General features: G+C 42.0%; 1 protein-coding gene across 1 annotated transcript in view; it reads right to left on the bottom strand.

Moving 5' to 3' along the window:
• TRAPPC9 (trafficking protein particle complex subunit 9) overlaps positions 1-23,592 on the bottom strand; it is a 310,144-nt gene that overhangs the window by 11,054 nt on the left and 275,498 nt on the right. The gene's annotated exons all lie outside the window — the stretch shown is intronic.

Genomic DNA, 23,592 nt, shown 5'->3' with positions numbered 1-23,592 from the left:
TGTTTTGGAAATGAGAAGATGAGGGACTAAGTGGAACACTCTCAAACATTTAAGAGGTATCACAGAAAGACAAGTTGGCAGAGGAATAAAGCAGTGGTCATATTTCCTACTCCCAGTGGGGAAATTTGTGTGGTATAACTCTGCTACCTCTCTGAGGAATGGAGTCCAATGAATGGATTGAAGCTTTCAAATTATATTCCCCATCTTGCAACGGAAAAAAGTCTGCCACTTGGGGAGAGGGATTTTGCATGTCTCCTCTGCCTGTGCTGGCTGTTGATGGTGCCGTGCTGGAGAACGCTGACATAGACTCTTGGTTGGACCCATAAGGATATTCTTATGGTCTCATTCAATACTGGACACAAGCAAGACTGGGCCTTTAAACCTGTCTAAAAATGTTGTCTATGGAAAACTCTCTGCTCCCTATCCACTGAAATCTAAAATACCCCTCTGGCCTAAAACTAATGATACTTGCGTGATACTCTACTACACTGCAGATGTTAGTTAAGTGCAAGGTAACTATTATTACAGCAGGAGTATTAGACTGCAATTTCTAATGCAACTGTGCTGTTAAGGAAGACACTCTGCTTAAAATAACAGCACAGTTACAGAGATATCTAATGCTTTCTAGGTGAGATGAATCATAAATATGAACAAAAGGTGAAAAGTATTTAAACAAGTGTTTTATTACAATTACATTCCCCTCTTCCTCTGAAGAGCAATCACTGGATCTAGGATGGCATCAATGACACTTGTCATTTTATTGACAGCTCTATCTGAGAAAGATTAGAAAAAGAAAGAAAAAGACCTCGAAGTAACTGTGGACAACAGGCTAAATTTGAGCCAACAATGTGATGCAGACAGCAAAATGACAAATGCTATTTTGGGATGCATTAATAGAAGTATTATTTCCAAATTACGAGAAGTACTAGTTCTCCCATACTCCTCACTAGTCAGACCTCATCTGCAATACTGTGCCCAGTTCTGGGCACCAAGATTTAAGAAAGATGCAGAAAAATTAGAAAGGGTCCAGAGGAGGGCAACAAAAATGATCCAGATTCGGAAACACTGTCCTATGAGGAGAAACTGAAAGAACTGAGCATGTTCCACCTTGAGAACAGAAGGGGGGACATGATGTCCTTCTATAAGTACCTCAAAGGCTCCCACAAAGAGGAAGGTCAAGATCTCATCTTGCTGATGAAGGTCATGGAGTAATCAATTCAAGTTGCAACAACCCAGATTCAGGCTGGGCATCAGGAAAAGCTTTCTCACTGTCAGAGAGATAGGTCAGTGGAACCAGCTGCCTGGAGAGGTGGTGGGCTCTCCCACACTGGAGACATTCAAGGTGAAACTGGGCAGCCATCTGAGTGGAATGGTGTGACGTGGTGTTCTTCAACAGCGGGGGGCTGGACCCGATGGCCTTCATGAACCCTTCCAACTCTACTATTCTAAGATTTTAATATGTGTAGTGCTGGTTTGTGCGTTACTGTCCATAATGAGTCAAAGAATTAAATGTTCTGTGAAAAGTGCCCTCAACCAACTTCTCTTGTGCCCTTTGCTTAAAAGTTCAGCTTTTGAACAGAATAGGGGGGTGGGCAGGGGGTCTTAGAGTCATGGAATAGAAGCAAATTAGCACCAATGTTGGATGGCTTCCGTTCGTGCCAATTTTGATTTTCCAAACATCTGGGGAAATGCTTGAGATGAGGAAGAATATGGCCCCAGCGCAAACCAATGCAGCATACAGTGCAAGATGATTTTCTGGGCTGGACTGCTGGATTAGACAAGTACCTTGCCTTTCATTTGTGTGTTGTGTGTGAAATCTGAAGCAGTTCCTGGCAGGCTCTTGTTTCAGCTTGACTAGGCATGTTTGGTGGAAACAATTTCAGCTACTGGGCTGTTTTTCAAAACTTCCAAGTCTTTTTTTGAGCATTGTAATGAAATGGATGCATCAAAGACCTCCAAACATTGCTCCTACGCATTTGAGACCACTTGTGTATTTCTGCATATATAATTTCTTTTTCTTTTTCCACACCTATGGACTCATTGCACGCTTGCAAAGTGAAGTCTTGGCAACCGTGTTGCTCCATTAAAAAAAAAAGCCAAGGTAGACAAGAGAGCTCAAAACAAAACAGATTAGAAACAAAACCTACTGCCTTTGTCAGGCTCATCTTACAAATGCCACACAATAAAGTCTCCCAATTATATATCTATTTGTTTTAAATCTCGATACATGTTTCAAGAGTTAAAACAGCCTTGATACTAGCATTTAAGAATGGGAAGAAACGATTCACTTTTAAGTATGAAGACAAAAGGGGAAAGCATTTGGAGAAAACTGTGTGGATAACCAGAATATTCAGGTGGCAGAGGTTTGGACGCTATAAGCAACATCTGTTACACTATTCCTGAAAGGTGCACATGGATCTCTCCCTCTTACTGACATGTTTAAATTGCTTTTTAATCCTTTCTTTTGAGCAGCTTAAGAACCTACAGAGGATTGTCATGGCATGAGGTAGAAGCCAGGGGAGGAACCCGATCTGGTAATTTGGTGGGCCATCAGAAATTTTTGGAGCAAGCAGATAGGGTAGCCAGAAAGCTAAGTGAGATTCCATAGTGAAAGTTGACAGCCCAAAGGATAGAGCGGCAGGCCTACATAGCCAAGCGTGGGTTTGGCTGGCCACTACCTTGATGGAAAAACTCCATCCACACTACTCTTAGTACTGAGATTGAGATTAAAGATGAAACAAGATGCAAGAAGATATTACATTCTTTCCAAACATAGGCAAGTTTAATGTTCCATGAAGTTCTGGAATTAAGATGTTTGAATATAGTGCACAAGAATGACTCTCTATACTCCTGGAATGGCTGATAACAACTGGAACAAGTATTTATGTTACCAGCCACTAGAGTCTGATGTCTTCACAGTCTGAGCAAAAAGAAGTTGGAGCCATTACAGCTATTTTAAAAACAAACAGAACAAAAGACCAATCAGCACAAAAAGCAGGGGGGGGGGGATAAGTGTTGCATGCATTCCAAATACAAAGCCACAAAAAGATTATTTGCATTGTACATAATAACCAAACACCAATACTAATTTGTGGAACAGTTCATTGCTTTCATAATCCTTTTTAGCGGCCTAATTTCTGGCAACCTTCCCATGCATGAAAAAGCATTTTTAAATTGAATTAGTGTCATTTTGTTTACTTCCAAAATTAAACAAGAACGAAAGAAAAATCATCCCAAATGTATTCTAATAGGAATAAGAAGCAAACATCCTTTGATTCTTGATTGCATTTTTCCGCAGAGCTGTGCAAAGCATTCTCTTAAAAATATTTTCCGCAGATCAGGGGAAGAGGGGAAAAGCTTCTGTGAGTGGAAAAAATCATCAAGATGCTCAAGGCACTCTTGTTGGTGGAGGCTTACAGAGTCTAGCAGCTTTGTTCACTACATCTCCCCCCTCCCCCGTTTAAACAGGTTTTACAATGTGGAAAAATAGCGGCTACAATTTCCTGGCCAACCTGGGGCCATTCCTGCCTGAAATGCATTTGAGGAAGGAAATTACATCACTCCGTATTTTGTTCTGTGGTGCATCTGGAGGAAAAAACGTGGCTCCTCCAGCACTCGCCTCTATAGCTATTATCTGACATGTGGATGGACAGAAACCTTTGCAGCCAAAAATGGGGCTGTAAAGGTGGCAAGATACTTTCCAAGGGCTGCAAGGAATGCAGATGGGGAACTCAGCAGCTATTGCCACGGTACAGACTGTGTATTTACTTTCAGAACGGAGTCTTTGCAAGAGCAAGGCCAGGCACCACCTGGAAACTCAGGACCATTCTAAGGAAAACACAGGGGTACAGGCTTGGACTCAATTTCCAAGCACAAGGTGATGCAAGATTGCAGTCAAAGAAATGTGAGCCAGAGGACAAGACAAGCTTAGACTGCCCAAGGGGAAAAGCGAGTAGAAACAGAAAGACCTGGGTTTTCCAACAAGCCCTGCTACATACAGAATTGCACTTGGAAGGACTCCTGCGGTTAAATGAATTCCAGATAGACTGAAGTGCCTGATAATCTTGGAAGCTAAGCAGGGTCCGGTCTGGTTAGTGTTTGGATGGGAGACTTGAGTCCAGCGCTGAGCAGGAGGGTGGAGACAGGCCCCTTCCAACTTTATGATTCTATGACTCTATGACAATGTACCTAGGACTATAAGCACAGGAAACTGTAAAAAGGGAGAGCTGAATGGTTACTATTTAAACTGGTGTAGCCCCTTTGCTCACAGATATATAAAGAAAAACTACAGGTAAGAGTCTACTTATTTGTTCACTGCGATGTACACTACTTCATGCTTCCAAGGTACTGGTCAATGAGTACAAAGGTACTTGACCTGTAGAATCATTTTATTTATGTATTTAATTAGCATTTTAGCAACATTAAAGTATTGTCTTTTTGAAGTATTCAACATCTGTAGGTTTCTTCTGTTGTGTGCCTTCCACACCCCCATTTTCTGGGTTCAATCTAGAACTGATTTCATGCCAATGGAGATGGACTGCTGCCAAGAACACTTCCATGATAATCCTACTAAGATCAAAGGCAGGATTTTCCAGTTGGGATAGCTAGTCAGTTACCATCATTCATCCATCAATGATGTTTAAAAACTCAGAAGATTAGCGCCACCCATTATCACATTTCTTATTAGTATTTCAGGTATAAATGAAAACTAGTTTTCCATAGAAATGCCAAGGGACCTAGTGATATTACTTTGCATAAGTACACAAGTGTGGAAATCAGCAGCTTCTGGGTTTTACTGCGTTTTCTGGCTGTTGTGTGCATTGCTAGACTCTCTCTTTCAGTGTCTTCTGCTTATCTAATCAGTTGAATTATATTTTGGTTTTCAATTAAAAACACACTGCCTGAGCAGCTTACAATTTAAAGTCAAACCCAAGAAGCCAGAAAACAACAACAAGAAATTAGCAGCAAAGTGACCCAAGGCTTGTTCTTTTTGCCCCTCACAAATTAGAGGCCCCATCGGTCAGGGTATTCAAAGATAGGCTGGACATGCACATGGTGGGCATGTCATGAGCGGAGCTGGCTGGAGCCGAGGGTCAGACTAGATGGCCTGGGGACCCCTTCTGACTTGCTCTGTTTCTATGTTTCTAAATGGCAGCTTCTGGCAGGCACAACAGCTCTAGTTTTGGGGCTGCCTGACTGATAAGCCTGACTTTGGTTCTGTAGAATTACAGCAATGAGATTCCATGTGATTGCTACTCCATGGCTGACTAGCCCTTTCAACTGGAAAATCCTAGCTTGGAGAAAAAGAGACAAAGGAAGGCAGGAAGGACGGACGGACAGAAGACCAACTGACCGACAGACAGAGACAGATGGACGGACAGACGGACGGACAGGGACCATTTCAAAAGCGTGACTTGAGTTTTTTAATTTGTTCACTTAGATTGCATTAGCTTCCTCTCCATTCAATAGTCCACTTTTAATTCCCAAATCTATCCTTGGCAAACTGCTGATAAGTGTTTACTTTTGGAACAACCTTTTGACTGCTGAAAAAAATTGGATTTAGTACAACTTTCTTCAATTAAATCTTCACACTAGGTGATGTTTGCTGGAAAGAAAAACTTCTAGCTCACTGTGTTTTAGGGACCGGTTGGCTCAACCACAATGCAAAAATGAACAGAAGCTACACATTGAAGAAATTCGACCTTTCGTAGTTTAGAACCTGAGCACTTGAAGGAAAATAGCTTCTCACATCAAGCTGCTTGCACTCTTCCATTAGTGCCCTGTTCACCTAAAACAAAGCAAGCGGGAACAAGGGAGAGAGCCTTCTGTTTGTGGAACGCTCTCAAGTAAGGCTTGCCTAGTGCTACTGCTACTGTCTCCCTGGCACCAAACAAATACCTCTTTATTCTCCCAAGGTTCTAAAACCATTTTTACTCCTATTTTATACATTGTTCATTACCATGATGAGATGTTTACTGTTCACTACATTTTTTTCTAAACTGAACTAGAAACACCATTGAAATAAACATCTAAAAGAAATAATTATCTCCTTTTGGAGTGGGGCGAAATACACTTTCATTTGAGTAAATTCTATGCTGTGCAAATACAAGCTTCCTTTCCCACCAGTTTCTCCTAATGGTAGTTAATTGCCACTACCCTATGGTGGAAAGCTCTATAGATGATTTGTTACTGTTACCTTTCTATCCCATCTTTTTTCCACATGTAAGGAACTCAAAAGGACTTACATGGTCTTCCTCTTCTGCATGTTATCCTTACAACGACCCCACGAGGGAGGTTAGGCCAAGGGCGTGTACCCGGCTTGTAGTCACCCAGTAAGTTTTACAGCCTAGTGGGAAATGGAATGCAGGTCTCCCCAATTCCATTCCAGCACTAAACCACACTGGGCCTCAGTGGCACAGCGTAAGGTGAAGGATTCAGCACAAAGAGTTACTGGGACCCGCATGTGTCAAGCTAACCTCTAAAGTTAAGCCTGCCCAACTATTACTGATCTCCGTCTTGAGTCCCTCAGAACAGAATGTTGCGGAATTTTACCCTGGGTGAGGAAAAGTGGTGTGAGAATATGTTTGGCAGTCTATTCCTTGCCCTCCTCACATCTCTCAGTCTAAATCAGGCATTTCAACTTACTCATTAGCCGCTCACATTATGCCATTGGATGTTTTTGCTGAATAAAATTGGTAGCAAGCAATCTTTTGGCTGAGAACACTGTAAAAATCAGTGGGGTCAGACTGAGGCAGCCCACCTCCCACCCTCTGTCCAGTGTAATGCATGATACACATGTACCTGCATATCTGCAGAGAGACATTACACATTTTCATGAGTTCACCACACTTACTCTTTTTAGTATGGATGTAGCACTAAAAGCATTAAATAATTTTGCTTGCACAAGACTGAAGTCTTGTGCAGCGTAGGGCCACAAGGTTGGTGGCCGGTTTGCAGGGGAAGCCGCATGAAGCGAGACTGAGGGAACTGGGCCTCTTCAGCCTGGAGGAGAGGAGACTCAGAGGGGATCTGTTGGCGACATTCAGGTATGTGAGGGGGTGTCACACAGAGGTGGGGAGAGACCTGTTCTCCCCTGCAGAGGAAGGCAGGACACGCTCCAACAGAGCCAAGCTCAGGGAACCAAGGCTCCATTTGGACGCCAGGAGGCACTTCCTGACAGTCAGGCCTCTGAGGGTGTGGAATGGGCTTCCACGGGAGGTTGTTGAGGCCCCATCGGTGAGGGTGTCCAAGGACAGGCTGGACGTCCACATGATGGGCATGTCGTGAGCGGAGGCGGCTGGTGCCGGAGGTCAGACTAGATGGCCTGGGAGGCCCCTTCTGACTTGCTCTGTTTCTATGTTTCTATGAAGATGGCTAATTTGATCAGGAATACTTGAATGGTCAGAAGGAAGGTTTTAGGCAGATCTATAGGAAGGCTCCCTTAAAAGAACCTGAGTCATATTTAAGAAGACCTCGTACTTATGTTGCAGACCAATGATGCCTTGTGACATCATTGTTACTTAATGTTATGACATGATAATATAATCAAGACTTTACAGGGCTGGCCTTGAAACTGGAGGAAAAAGATGCAGCTGCATTTTGCAGGTAGCAATGAGCTAGGCTGGGCTGGCGAAGTTGAAGGCATGACCAGAAAATGGAAGAATTGAGCATGTTCAGGCAACAACTAAGGGGGAAATAATCACGGTTGGACATTTTCTGCCATGCACCTTGCAGAGATAAGGGAGCGTCCTTCCTCAACACTTGCTGGGCAAGGGAGTTTAATGAGCTTGTTGTTATAAGCACAAGCCTCGGTTGGGAGGAAGTGTTAAGAGGCATATGAGTATGGATGCAAGGAAGATGTTTCAGGGAGAAACACAGAAATCGGTGTAACCTGACCAATGGCAAATCTTCAGCAAGTTTCAGATTAATCCTTAAGGGCAGAGCCCAAAATGTTCCAAAACTAAATTAGTGTAAACTTTAAGATTCCTGGAGGGGGCAGACGCCAATCAAAAATGAGGTGCCTGCCCTCTTCTAATTGGGAGATGGTTCTCTCCTTGCTCATTGGAGCCCCTTTCTTTGGCCAGAACATGCAAGTAAAAGAGCAGGGGGCAGGTACTCTGATCATCTCTGCTTTGCTTTCTACCTGCTTCAGCTTTGATTTTTACTGGACTCAAACATTTTGGTAAATATGGGTCCAAAGTGGGAAATAGGTCCAAAAGAGTAAATATGAACCTTAGACTTTAGAACAATTAGTTTAACCTGGGATTCAATTAATCTGAGTTTGGGATTTAATCTTATTTCTGACAATGGAATTTAGAATTACTTCAAAGTCTTCAGATTGTTTCTTTTTCTGTTTTGTTTTAGCTTCTAGAATGAACAAAGTTTAGTTCTTCATGTGCCAAGAAGAACCTTATTGTGTTTAGTTTTTTATATTCAACTAATTCATAGGGTCACCAGAAGTCAGAGATGACCTGCTGGCACATAACAACAAAATGTATCGGGGGAAGTAAAAGTGAGAGGTAACAATTTTAGTATGTCTTAATTTAGCTTTGCATCTAGAATGCATGAGGGTATTGAAGAGGAGTCATAACACTATTGTTAGAAGTTCAATTTGTAGAGTCAACTTGGCCAATTGCAATCCTTGCAGTTAAACTTATGTTGCATCCTGCCATTAACGTAATCACAGAAAAAGCTACTAATGCTCATGCAATTACAAATTGCCATGCTTGTAATTTTCTTAAATAAAGCATTTAATGGATTTCAGTTTATGTTTTAGGTTGTGATGACATTTGCCTGTTTCGACTCTGCTTGGTTACCCACTGAGATATCTAGAACCCAAGTGGTGTAGGCTCTGAAGTCAAAAAGGACAACATTAACAGCATACACTCACACTTATCTGTGCGGTAAATGCACCTACCACTCCACCGCCCATGCTCCTTGTGACATGCATGGGAATTATGTGGGGTAACAGTCCAGCATTTGAGCAGAGTGGAATGTCAAACTTGCTTATCCATGTTTGTTGCCTAAAGAAAAGTTTGTGGAGTGAGGATGGGCTGACTTGGATATCAGGGATATTTTAGCCTGGCTGTTTTGGTAAGCAGAAAAGTGGCCTCCAGAATAAGGAAGAGAGTAGCCACAAAGGGGCTATTCAGAGGTTGAGTGAAAGCTGGCAACATTTGCAATGCTGCAGTGGGCTAAGGATGCAACTCAGAAGGTCTGGCATATCAGGAGTGAGCAGCAAGGAATAATTCTATAGCATCGCCATTGATCTTTCCATGAAAATTGATGAGATTTCAGGTGAAGGCTCTGTCCATTTGAGCTTGATGCCCTGCTTGTACAATCTGCAACATTCAAAACTTCCTTTTTGCTATATTCCATTTAAAAGGAAGCTCACTCTGCAATTTATCTACAGGCTTGTTATTTCTCAGGACATGGTCTTTTCACTCACATCACAACAGTGAGATGTAATGACATGCGCTCCAGGCTATTAGAAGAGCGTTTCGGAGCTGGAAAGTTAATGGAGAAAACATAATATCCTACAGTCATAACCATGCAGTGCTGAAAGTTGGCCTGCTATTTAAGCGGTACTGGTCAGGAGAGAAACACTGGCCTCTAAGGAACCCAAAACAGCTGCAGGAAGTGGTGATAGCATTCAAAAATTGGCATATGTCCTTTTCAAGGCAGTACTAACCCTGTTCAATAGCCTTGTAGAGAAGAGCTCAGAACTAGACACCAAAACTTCCTTATGCTCCCTTGCTTTGAGTCACCTCCAAAGCACCATGTAGCTGCCATAAGATGAACTGTGCAGGGATTTCCAAAGACAGTAGAAAAGCCAAGTAACCACAATAAGTTAGCCATACAATTAAAAGTGCATTGGGAAGGGGGGTGGGTCTTGGTCACTGACACTACTGAATTCATCTATGGCACACATCCATGTACACAATCTTAACATGTGACAATGCATGGGTTCTATTCTAGCACCCATGTGGGTAACATAGGAGTGGTGAACTGGCCATCTGGAGACATGGGCGATGGTTCATTGGTCAGCAAGAACACCTTCCTTGATGTCATAGGTTAAAGCCTGCAACATTTCCAGGGAATGGAAGTTTAGTTGTAGGGCAGACAAGGTCCTTTGCTTGAGACCCTGAAGTTTTGCCAATGTCAGGGCTATGGGGACGACTCACAGGACCACTTGGAACATGAAGCAACGGTTATTCCTGACCATCACCCAGAAGAAGGAATATGATGAAATCAAAAGATGCAACTACCTGAACGAGCTACCTGAACGAGCGCTTATGTCCGTATATGCCCGACCGCCCTTTGAGATCTGCGGGAGAGTCCCTTCTCCGGGAACCCTCCATGAAAGAAATTAGGAGAGTAAGTACTCGGAGGAGGGCTTTCTCTGCGGTGGCACCCAACCTATGGAATTCACTCCCCAAAGAGGTCCGCCTGGCACCGTCGTTACTGGTTTTTCGGCGCCAGGTAAAGACCTTTTTATTTAAACATCATTTTAATTGTTAAAACATATGATCTGGCCAGGGCAACTTCTTCTTCCTTCTCTTTCTCCTCCTATATTTTTATTTACTTATTTTATACTGATAATTTTAATTTTATATTTGTAAATCAATGTATTTTTTGTATTTTTTATTTAATGGTAATTTATTATGTACTATTGTATTTCAATGTATTTTATCGTGTTGTAAGCCGCCCCGAGGTTTCGGCAAGGGGCGGCATAGAAATGTTATAATAATAATAATAATAATAACAACAACAACAACAACAACAACTGAACCTAGCAGATTGCATCTTAATGAATCACAAGTCCACCCTAACACATCAAACAGGTGCTAGTACAAGTTTGACTAGGAAATGGCACAGTATGCTATTTTAAGGTTAAAAAATAATACCAAGGGTATTAGTTTTTCCATGCCAGCCTAACAAGGGGAAGCCATGTCATGTTTGACCAGATCACAAGGACCACAAAGTGTAGCGGCCTATTTTCAGGTACAGGTAAAGATGATACATTGCTCCCTGTTAATGGGCAGGTAGATGATTTACTGCAACTCAGTGGCTGTGTAAATATGAGTGCTAAAACACTAAGCTTTTGGGCCCTTGCTGAAGCCAGCCATGATTTTAAGCACAATGAACTGGAATTAATTAGTGACATTTAAGGCTTTATCCAGAGCCAAACTGTACTTATCTCAGCATTTTACAAAAGATTGGGTATGATATATGGCAACTCCATAATTCAGGCTTCAGGAACCACACAAAGCTTAAAAGTATGCATCTTTAATTAGGAGGTCAGTCAAGGCCTTTTCAGAATGTCAGTTGCTCAAAAATGCCATAGCAAAGAGTTTTCACATTTACCTTGGCTGCAAATTAAAACACTTAATATCCTCAATTCTAGATTAGTTTAGTTTTGTATTATTGCTGAGCAGGAAAGGTGCTTCATGGTGGTCTTGTGTATAGGAGCCTCTTTCAGCATTATAACCATACTTGAAAATGAAATCCATGGGAATTATAGTAAGTTTTGATTAGGTTGTATGGTAATAGTGTCTCCTTCAAAGAATGGAAGCTGTGCCATGCTCTCAAATAAGCAGAGAACGTGTAGATAGGGAAACAGAGTAATCCATAGATTAGGGCATTACACAGCAAATCCGCCTGTGCTTCTCATGATAAATTTAGCCCTCTTGTGATGACTTAGTTCCCTGAAACAATCCTCAAAGATTACAAGGGTGCATCCACGACCAGAACTGGAGCAAGAAGCACGATGCAACAACTTGAGGACTCACAGAACTGCAGAACTGGAGGATACTTTGCAGCCCATTCAAACTGCTTGTTAGCAGGAAATCCAGAGTTGGAACATCCCGTATAAGTGTCCAGAGAAGGAGATCTCAAAAGGGTTCCCATTATTAGAAAATGGGTTCGGCAAATTGGGGACCTCCAGATACTTTGGTTTACAACTTATTTATTTATTATTAAATTTGTACTCTGTATATAATTAGTACAACCAGACTCAAAATATATATGCCAGTAACAAAACTTCTATTGATCTTGGCCTGCATTGCCAAAGGTTAGGGATGAATGCTCACTCCTCACTAGAAGTACCTGAAGGCCTTTGGATAAGACAGTCAGTGTAATATGATAGTTAAGGGTGCCGGACTGGGGATTCCAAAATCTGGGATCTAATTCCTACTCAGCCATGAAGCTCGCTAGGTGACATTGGGCTAATCACAGACTCTCTTGCTTTGTGAGCATAAAATGGAGAGGAGGGATCCTTGTAAGACACTCTGAGTTCCTTGCAGGAGAAAGAAAGTAGGAGTATAAATTAATGTAGTAATAATAATAAAAACATAAGAAGACCCTCACTGGGTCAGGTGAAAGGTTGATCTAGTCCAGCATTTTGTTCACACAGTGACCAATCAGATGCTTGTTGAACTGCTCCTTTAATTTGTAGAGTTGGCCCCTTGAACTGTCAGCTCTCATGAATAGTGTCATTATGTGACTGTGGTATTTAACAATGGTAAGATTAAAAAATGATCCACTTATTTCTTACTAAATCATCACATATGCTTGGCATGTGAAATACATTATATTATGCTTGTAGCTATGAGGTCTAGACTTTGAAAAAGCACCCTGCACACACCTGCTCAGATAGGATACATTTTACAATCAGTTTTCTCTGCAAATATCCACTGTTAATTGCAGGATTTCATGCTCTCCACAGTGTCTGATATGAGGACCTTTCAATCCACTGCTATTTGTGGGAACAGATCACTTAATGGAAAAGGGAGGTAAAAAAGCTAAGGATTTAATAAAACACATGAGAAAGGAAACTGATTCCACATAAATCCATCCCTACAGAAAAACAAACTTGAATAGAAGTAAAGCTATTAAAAAGGAAAAGGATAAGAGATCTAAATCCCAGGCATTCTTTTTATCCCATCATGCAGTCCCCAGAAATGAAATTCAGACATGAGATTAATAAAGTGTAAGAGCAGTAAAACTTCAGAGTCTGCAATTCAAGTATGCCGGTGAATTTCCTCCCATGCTCTACAAAGAAAATCAAACATTGCACTCATGGCGGGCATGAAAAAAGTTAGGAACTACAATCACGGACCTGATTATCCTTGAGAAGATGCAAACAGCTGTGAAAACAAAAATCTGAATGAAGATTGTGTGAGACGATCATAGTTGTGGACTGGTTGAGCAAGTTTGCCCTTGTGTCTCTTCTACCCCCTTCTGGTCTCTATTCATTTGGCCTGCCTTTCTCAAAGATCTGCTTCTTGGAGTGGTCTGCTTTACTTTGATTCTGCTCGGGCAGGGGGTGTTTCAGTTTGAAAGAAAAATAAAGCACACAGTAAATCTTGGGGATGGCTTGTTTGCACAGGACAGTCCACTGCAGAGGGTTTTGTTATTTCAAAGGCTTCGTGGATAAATCATAACATGCTCCGTCCTGGCAACAACAGACAGATTGCTGTCAAATTCAAGATTCCTAAGGTACCTGTTATCTCACCAGCAAGCACTGTGGCTTGCATAGTGTCAAGCAAACCCTCTGTGAAGTTCATATTATTCTTTGGGGGTCATTGGAAGCAGCGGGAGGGACTTAATTCTACAGTTCTCATGACTGTCTGAATGCACAGCAACATCTATGGAATCATTCAGCCCCTCAAGGCTCAATGCAGACTTTACTCCCGTGCTGGTTAGTCCCACTCAGTTTGATTCTATAGGGGTGGCATATTCCACCAGAAAGACCAGACATGGCCAATGAAGGCAACAGTCTGCACAGAGCCCTCCAAATATGCTGATGCTTAGAAGATTCCAGGCAGAACTAGCGCTACAGGTGCGATATGCATGTTTGGCATGGAACGGATGCAAGCCTTTCCAAAAATCAGTAAGCGTTCTGCCAGAGTGCAGTCCCAGAATCTGGCCCAAGCATCAACATCTGACAGCACCTCTTCCTACAAACAGAGGTTGCTCTAAAGATCAGAAGCTGTGAAAGATGTAAGAACCAAGGCCCGCTTAAGCTGTGGGAAGCTACTGTGTCAACAAGTCCTCTAATCACACAGTATGTGCTTTTGGCTTCACCTCTCAGCATATCTATGCCACTTTTTAATTGGCTGGATGGGTAGGAAACTGCATCGACAGGCCATCTCAAAGAGAACAGGGTGGGTGGGAGAAATGTGAAAGAAGCAAGTGTCAGATCTGATCCTTGATTCATAGGTTTTCCGAAAGAAGATACAATTATGTGCAAATGAATGCACTCTGGAGGTTCATTAGGCCTCTTTTCCTCAGAATTATTTGTGCAGGGTTTGGGTGAGTAAGCAGGATGGGCTATCGGCTTATCTGCAGAAACTTTGATTGCCAGAGTCTTGCCAGACCTAGTTAAAAGACTCAGCCGCATAATTAGAGAATACAGAGATTAATGCTTGCCCAACAGCAGCAAAGGAAACAGATGGAGAGCAAGGTTTGGTAGCAAGAGGAGCGTAAACATCACTTTAGATTTGGACTAATGCATGCTTTCATATGGAATGCTTTGCTCACTTTTGTGAAATTAATCTGCAAATGAAGCTTTTAAGAAGTAGTGAGGATACTATGACAAATGAACAAAGGCACCAAATGCCAGGATTCAGATGTGCCAAAAATCAAGTCTGGAGAGATTTTTGATTTCTAATCTAGTTTATGACTCTGGCAAGCCAAGCATTGCTGACTATCAGGAACAGAATACTGAAAAAATACATCAATTTTTATCACTAAGATCAGAGTTCTAATATAGCACGGTGAAAGCCCATCTACTTCTTCTGCTGATGACTGCATATCTGGTTTCTCTCTCCCTCTCCTCTCCCTGCTAGCAGCACTTTATGCATTTTAGCTCTGCATCCACAGTCACTAGCACGGGTTGCAGCCGAAACAGTGGCTTGGTGCAGATATCCATGAACAGATTTTGCTCACAGGTCAGAGCACTGCCTGCTCCTACAAACTCAAAGGTAGACTGTCCCTCTCCCAAGTACCTGAATCTGATTTGGAGAGTTAGGAAATTATATGGAACTTCATGGAAGATGACGGAGGGCTGAGGAGGGTGTAAGTAATGGATCAAAAATCAGCTTCATTTCCCTTCACATGTGCCAAAGTTTTAGGTACCAACATAACATTTACGGATATTCCAGTGGTTATACACCAGGTAATTATATATCACTGGTAAGGAAAGAAATTTTACTTCATTGCAATTCAATAGCTGTGTGTTCATGGAAGAATAAATCAGAGGTTTCTAACTCTAACTAATACATAATAACTAAATTACCACTGGTGGGATATTAATTGTAAAAGTCAGAAGAATGGATTACGGAGATTTACCTTAACAGAAACACCTTCAGAAAAAAGGTTAATACAGGCAAGATCTGATTAGAAGGTGCTGTTCCAGAACCACTTGCATCCTGTTACAGCACAGCTGTTCTAAGCACCATGGCTGCACCTATGCATCTCTGTTGGTTTTATGTGCCACCCAACTTATGGTAAGTCTATGAATGAAAGACTTTCGAAAGGTCCTATGCATCACAGCCCTGCCCAGCTTTTTCAGTTATGATCACAGATATAATGGCAATTTCTCTTAACTATTATCTGTCTTCTTTAACCTAAGTAATTAGTCCAAGGACACATAATGAACTTTATGAATACGGATTTGCGTATAGGTGTCTCCACTCAATATTCGGCCATCTATCCGTTATGCCATACTTTTATTCTAGCACAGGAGAAATTGTCTAGTGTTTTTTTTTTTTTGTTTTGTTTTGGGATACAAATCAAATGTACCAGATGCAGATTCTGAAAAAATAAATCCAGAAACCTCCATGTAGGCAGAATATTTCTGAAGCTGTGGGCTTTCACACCTCATCCGCAAGTCCAGTAGTCTCTGGTTGGCCAATTTATCCAAGATGTTAACTAGATCAATCCTTAATGTGGCATTGCTCCTCACGACTGGCTGACAATGTAGTGAAATCGGCAGCCTGCAACTTCTGCATTCATCACAATCCAAATAATTAGTGAGGACCCGTAAGAGCTACATCTTGATTCTGTAATCTGTGAAACAGCAGAACTGGAACCATGAGTCAGTCACCAGGCTCTCAAACCATTAAACTGCCTCTTTTTTTCACAGGCGTCATTCTAGGAGAGCAATGGGCATAATAGGGATTCTTCCATGAAAGGGGCAGGTGGACACAGAAGGAGCAGAGAGGTAGAAGGGCTGCAGAGATTCAGACCTCGGTCAAAAACTACAGAGGTCTCAGTTTCCACTGTGGGTCCAAACGGTGCGCAATCCCAGCTGCAACAGCCCTAAACAGCACCTAGTTATCCTTGTGGGTGAGTAGCACAATTTTGTCCAGAGCATTGTTCATTAGAGAAAGCCTCCCCATTCCACCAGAGTAGGAAAAGCAAAATAATGTTGTTGTTACGCTGGTCAATTTTAAGGTGCTGCTGTTTTCATTCTAATAGCCTTCTTTGTGCTACCTAATGGTTTTCAGTGCAACTTAGTAAATGGGAAAAGTACAGAAATTCTGTGACCTGGACAGAAAATATATAAACGGGTGATATCCAGATGCCCCCAAGTGCATTCCTGAGTTTTGCAGAGTTCTAGCTGTGATAGTTAGTCATTTCACTCTACGGCTTTCCTTTCCAAAATTAATTTGTAAGAAAGCAGCCCTCTTCATCCACACAAAGTCCAAGAAGCAAACCAAATTAAAAGAACTAAACGAATGGGGGAAATACTGACTCAGTGAGAAATGCACAGTATCAGCTTGGCCAGCCAATTGACCTGCAATTAAATATAGCCAATTCCATTTCTTAAACCCTATATTTCTTAAACAGCAAAGAGAAGATCACCGGGAATAGTAGTTGCTCTTTCTAGTACTGGTTATGTTGCACACAAATATTTGCCTTTTTTCCTTCCAGGTACTCAAGGTGGCTTAAGTCTCTCCCACTCATTCTCACAACCACCGTGTGAGGTGGGTTGGGCTGAGAGCCTGTGACTGGCCCAAAGTCACCCAGCTGGCTCCATGGCTGAGCGGGGAAGAGAACCTGGATTCCCCAAGTTCCAGTCTCATGCCTTTGACCACTACACCACATTGACTCTCACACTGTTGCTTCCAATCCTGCTAGTGCTCTTCCGAGGGGAATTTTTCCGGGGTGAAGGGCATGGAGGCTCAGCCTTGTTCCCTGAAGGAATCCAAAGAACCCAGCAAGATAGATTAAGACAGCAGGATTCTGTGTGAGCAGCACGGACCTCTCTCATTCTTCTGCCTCAAAGTCATTGCAACAGAGCGGGGAAAGCCACAGAGCTGTCCCTATCCCTCTTCCCCAACCACCCATGTGGGGAGAGCCATGGTCTTTCCACCATTGTTCTTTTCTTGGGGCACAGCTCCACGTGAAACAGGAACAAATGCTGAACATGATGTCATAGTTGGGGGTTTTACTCTAATGTCTAGTTCTAGTTCATGTCTCCCGGACCAAGTCTGCCAGTTTCTTTCCTTGAAACCCATTTGCTTGGAGAAGCTATCTCCTTCAAATGGTCAAAGATAGAAACTTTACTTCCTAGTCAAGCACCTGTTTAGTCCAGGGCCAGCTTCTAGACATTGTGGTAGTGTACCACAACTTGTGAGCTCCTAATTCCATTTTCAGAGCTTTGCAGGGACTGGCAACCTATGCAGAACTTAAGCTTGATCCTAGTAATATTAGCCAGATGAGGAACCTGGAACACTGGGAGTTGTTTTTTTAGCTAGTTTCCAACCCTTCTTGTCCCGCATCTCCTTGCATCTTTGTGTGTTTATTTTATTCAGTGCAGTCAGAGCCTAAGTACAAAGCTATCTAATTTAAATTATATTTTAAAAGAAATTGTGGTGGTTCTCGGATTCTTAACAGTGGTTATCTTCCATTTGGCTCCTTATCACTGCCTCTGTGAAAGCATTGTCTAAATCTTTATTTGTGAACGATGCGGTGCGCCCTGTTGTCACCGAGGTCATGGTGATTACTCCGTTCTGAATTTGTAACTGGAACCTGAGAAATCGCAGTGTTGCTTGTGCTCACAGTATTTTTCTAATTATCTGAAACTCACCAGGAAATGAAGCCCTTTGGGTTCCCATTAGGCGAAGGCCAAGGTAATCCTGTTTGCTCATATTCTGTTTCTTCTCCTTTCTTCCTTTAAGTTTATCTGTTTCACTCTGTGCTCCACGATTTTTCCCAACACTCACTCTTGGCTTGCACAATAGCTTTCCAAACCTCTATCTTGCCATTTCCATAGCACCTCCTTCCACTCCTTATTTAGCAAATGCTGATTTCTCCAGTACCCAATTTTCTTTAGGCTGAATCTAGCACAGTGATCCATCTACTAAGGCAGTGGTGGGAAACATCAGGTATGCAGGTCAAAACTGGCCCTCCAGGTATACAATTGCTGCTTTTTCCTGACTCCAATTCCTCCAATTACCTTTCATTCAGTGGTTCTTAGTTTTTGTTTCCTGGACATTTAAAATGGGTGGTAGTGGTGATGGTGATATGATAGCATGTCTTTCCTAAGCCTTAGTTACAAATAGCAAGAACTGTATGCTAAAATACACTAGCATTCTTTAGAGTTCTGGTATCTCCTGCCCCGCAGCAACCTTTGACTTCAGCTCACCTTTACTGGAGCATCCCTGAAACTGATTTAAGTCCTCGGCCTGAAAATGGTTTCCCACCCTCTACTAAGGGGTTGATATACCAACCAGTCAGTTTCTCTCATCTGTAGGAACTGTCTGCCTATATTAAAGGTAAGTTTATGAAATGAAAGCCTGTAATTTGTACTAGAATCCTTGCTTGGGATGATTCCCCTCCTTTTTGAAGTAGCTATTCCTCACTTCATGAAATGCTGGGAGCATCTGCTGGGACTTCTGATTCCTGTGTTCGTAGTTATGCATCTGCACCTGCAACTTTGTGCCGGCGCTTGAGAAAATGTGTGGCGGTCACATCGCAAGCAGACACCAATCCTCAGCGTGCTGCCCGATCCCTTTTTTACCAGTCAGTGGTTTGACAGGTCAGGAAAGGAGATTTTCGAGGCAGAAAGACATCAGCTCGTCAGATGGCATTTTAATTAAACCAGACTAGCCACTCTCCCACTTCTGGCCTCAGAATATCCATTCTGTTAAATCCATTTCATTCACGGGAATGCATTGAAAGGGAAGTGACTGCTTTGTTATCTTATAACCATGCTGGCTATAAGATACGGTGATTAAAAGCTAGAAAGGTATGACTAACACAAAGAAATGTATCCTGAATTGACCAGAAATGGCATCTTTTTCACATAGCTTGAGGTCAGGGAGGGGAATGTGAACAAGCAGTGAAGTATTCATGAAAAAGATAATGTGGGCACATTCTAAAATAAATATCCGTGTGCCTAATAGCTGGTAGACACTAAACTCCCAAAAGGAAAACTGAAAAGTAAAATCTGAAATGTTTTGCAGGCACCTGCTGCACAACCTCCTTCAAGGCACTGGAACACCGAACAGATGAGGTGCAGCATTTCTTTGTGAAATCCCTCTCTCATTTTCATTTCTAGGAAGGCTTTAATTTTAAATTCTGCTGCATGGCTGCTTGGTGGAAATCGGTTTTTAGAGAGCAAAGGTCCATTTCCTCTGACACTTATCTCTTAGCACTGATTTAAAAGAATATCATCATCTCTTACTCTAGTGGCCTTGAGGCTTTTCTGGGGGGAAATGCAGCAAAAAAATCCAATATAATTGTTAATTACTTGGAAAGTCAGGTAAGTTTGACCCGTAGAGCCTTAATTTATGGATTCAACCAGTGAGAGAGAGAGAAAAGTCAGTATCTGTCATGGCATATTGCCTCAGACACCTGTTCTTGACAATAGTTAAAACATGAACTTCACGAACAAAACTACCAATGCAGATGTGTGTTCATCCATAACAAGAAATTCTTAATAAGGGAGCCACTTAAGGAAGTATTTAAGATGACATATTTCTTCGAGTTTTAACATAACTCTGTGACTTCATAGATTGCCCTTCCTAAGTATCTCCCTGACTGAATCTCAAATGGCAAATTTCGACAAAAGGCTTAGATTGTTCAGAGACAGTAGGAGGCATGTTGAAGGGGGAAACACAGGCCTCTAAGTCTACAAATACTTCAGGATACTCTCTTTTAATTAGCCAGTAGTTCTTTGCTCTACAAATCCCTTAAAATACAATAGCAAAGGGAGGCTATGCCAAGAATAAGGAATGCATGACAGTTACATGCTCCCTTTGAGCATTCAAAGGCACGTTGACATAGTGTTTCAGTAACCCTTTGCACCACTCTATGAGGTAGGCCAGTATTGCTGCTTTAATAAAGCTGACTGGGGAGTGAGGGATTTTAGGGTTGAGAAATAATGGTTTACTGAAGGCTACCCGATAAGCTTATGAATGAGGCAAAAATTGAACTTAGGGCTTCACAGCTCATATTGTTTGCTCTTTTACTTAACGATCACTGCTGAACTCTGCTCTGTTGAGTCCAGAAGCTTCATGATATTGGCACCTCTGCTGTTGATATCCATTCTCTAATTCTGCCATGATTGCATTGCTATCTTCAAGATACCGAAAAACTTTAGGTGCCTTTAAACTAGTCAAACAACAGAAAAATCAGGTAAGGGGTCTCCTGGGGAAATCCAAGCTGAACCATGATTACAAAGCCTACGTTGATACCTTCTTGAAATTATCCATTCCCATGCTTGAAATCATGTAGTCATCAAGTGAATCATAGGGGCACACAAAAGAGCGATAGAGGTCTGCTATTTATTTGCTGTGTGTTCAAAATGGGTCTCTCCAAGCAATACTTGTGAAGCAATGAGATGCACTTCTCATTTTTTTTCTGTGCTGCAGACCCTCAAAAGCCACAATATTGAACCTGCCAACCCTGCAGTCACGCAAACAGTTCAGCTGATGATTATCATATGACAAGATAGTCACTCATAAGCTTCCCTCTCCATCAACTGGTATTAGTTACACGTGCTGAAAAGGCCTTCTGGCAGTGATGGAAATTTCAAATGACAAGGTTGTGCAGCACGAGATGTGGAGTTCATTAGCATTTCAAATGCCACCGGCAGGCAGAAGAATTCATTTTTAAGGTGTTCAGATGTAATTAAAAGCAGGCAAACCATAACCTTGCTTGGTTGCGCACAGCAAAAATCTCCAAGCAGGAATCATGATCACAGAAATCAAAAGACAATGGCAAAGAGCCAGTGTAGACTAGTTAGCAAATCAAGAAGGAGCATGAACGATGGACGTACTTTCCCAGCAGTTTTTCTGTACAGCCCCTAGAATTCCCACTCCACTGCTTAACCACACTTTCGATATTTGTGAATACTGACAACCAGAATAAAAGCTAATCCAGGTTTCCATTAAACCAGGATGCAAACCCTTACCAAAATAATCATTTGGCCAGCTGCAGTATGATACAAATACACAATAATGTATGTGCAACGTTGTTTAAAGGCTCTTTGTGTCAATCTTCCACTTATTCTCTCTTGCTTCAACTCAGCAACACTTTCCTTTTCGAAACTCTAATTGCCCCATCCATCAAATTATTGCAAATGAAAAATCACACACACACACAATCACAGAAAGAGAGAGAGAGAGAGAGAGAGACAGAGAGACAGAGAGACAGAGAGAGACTCACCGAGAGAGAGAGACAGAGAGAGACTCACCGAGAGAGAGAGAGAGAGAGAGACTCACCCTCCAGAAAATCTACCATTTGTTTTGGTTTTGAAAGGATATGGATAAAGTCCAAAGATGGCCTTTGGAGCAACACTGCACCTAAATTAATATTTTAACTTATATAAAACTCTTTGCACAGTCACTACAGCATAGCCTTTCTTTTCCCAATAGACTTATAACTGTGTTCATTTTCTGAAATACGTTCCCATTTAGAGCATTCTTATCAGCAGTGCTATATCTTCACTTTCCCCAAGTTGGTTTCTAGGGCTAAAATTAATACTGCCTAAATGGCCGTCCTGTTCAGCAGGAGCTCCAGGAGTTAGCTGAGACCTGGCTAACCAAAATGCCCTGGAGTGGGAGATACGAAGCACCACCTGCTCCCATACAATCCGTCCACATGATTGGGTCAGTATGTGATGTCCTGCTTCATGTTCTACCATCTTCAGGGTCTAGGCAAGCCATAACTGTTGGTCCCCCACCCCACCCACACACTAATTTCTCCCCAGGAAAGGGTTGGACTTTTCTTCCTTCCTTTTGGAGACAGGTTATTGTGGCGTTACTGTTTTTAGTTCTTGTTTTTTAAAACTTGGTTGAGAGCCTTGGGTAGTATAAGAATGAATGACTGTCCCAGTGGCTGCTGTGCCTCTTCTCATGGGAATATCATCGTGACAAGTGAGAGAAACGCCTGGCACTATCCACCAACCAGGAAAGGACCTGCTGCAGGGAGTTTGCTCTCTGCCAGGAAGAACACATAGAAGCACTTTGTAAACAAGACCTTGTGCACGACTTAGCTTTTCTCCTCCTTCTCAATCCCAGAGGAGGGCCTTCTCTGCGGTAGCATCCCGATTGTGGAATACACTCCCCAGAGAGGTTCGCCTGGCATCAGCACTTCTTTCCTTATGGTGTCAGGTGAAAACCTTTTTATTCTCCCAGTATTTTAATTAACTTGTTTTACTTAGTGGGTTTATATTTTAATGTTGGATGCTGGGCAACTGTTATTTTAATTTTTAGGATTAATTTGTTGTAAACCGCCCCGAGACATCTAAGTATGGGACAGTATAGAAAAGTTTTAAATAAATAAATAATAAATTAATCCCTTTTCTTGTTCTGTGTCTATGTGTTTGTGTAAAATGCTCTGGGATAATTTCCTGATTGCATAAGAGGCCAAAGATGCTAGTATGGCTGCTGCTGTTGTTGTTGTTGTTAATAGTAGCAGTGGTAGTAGTAGAAGAAGAAGAAGGAGAAAATTTTATTTTAATAACAGGTCATAACAGCAGCAAGAAGAAGATCCAAAGACAGTGTATAACCAAACTGTAAGTACAAAATATCTAAAACAGCTACGACCCCAGAGAATAGATAAAATGCTAAAAGCAGCCTTAAATACTATTTGGCCAGATATCTAACAGAATTAAATAGACAAAACGTTCTTTCGAAGAAAATATAACACAGTAAAAATGGCCACTTAATAACTTAACATGAGCAAATAGATCCACCAGCAAAAACTTAATAGAGCCCAAGAAGTTAGCAGTGGTCTGACTTAACATCCTCCTCCTTACAGTATCATAAAAAGGGCAATGAAGACCACAGGGCCTTTAGAAATGAAGGCCAGACTTGTTGGAGAAGACAGTGATAGGGAATGTCAAAGGCAGAAAAAGATAAAGATCAGCTATGAGATGGATCAGTTCCATAAAGGAAGCCATTGCCTTGGGTTGACAAGAGCTGTGTGGGGCTATCAAGGTCAGGACAGTTCATTCTGGAGAGCACCATCGGCTGGAAATGACTTGACGTAACAAGGCATGTGCTGAAGGCATGGTTTGAAAGGTAAGTAGAGAAATGCCTTCCTTAACATTGCGCTGGTAAGGGTTTCTAA

The sequence above is a fragment of the Varanus komodoensis genome, unplaced genomic scaffold (genome assembly GCF_004798865.1).
Source record: "Varanus komodoensis strain SLA01 unplaced genomic scaffold, ASM479886v1 scaffold75, whole genome shotgun sequence".
NCBI classification, from domain to species: Eukaryota; Metazoa; Chordata; class Lepidosauria; order Squamata; family Varanidae; genus Varanus; species Varanus komodoensis.
This window is presented reverse-complemented; position numbering and strand designations above follow the sequence as displayed.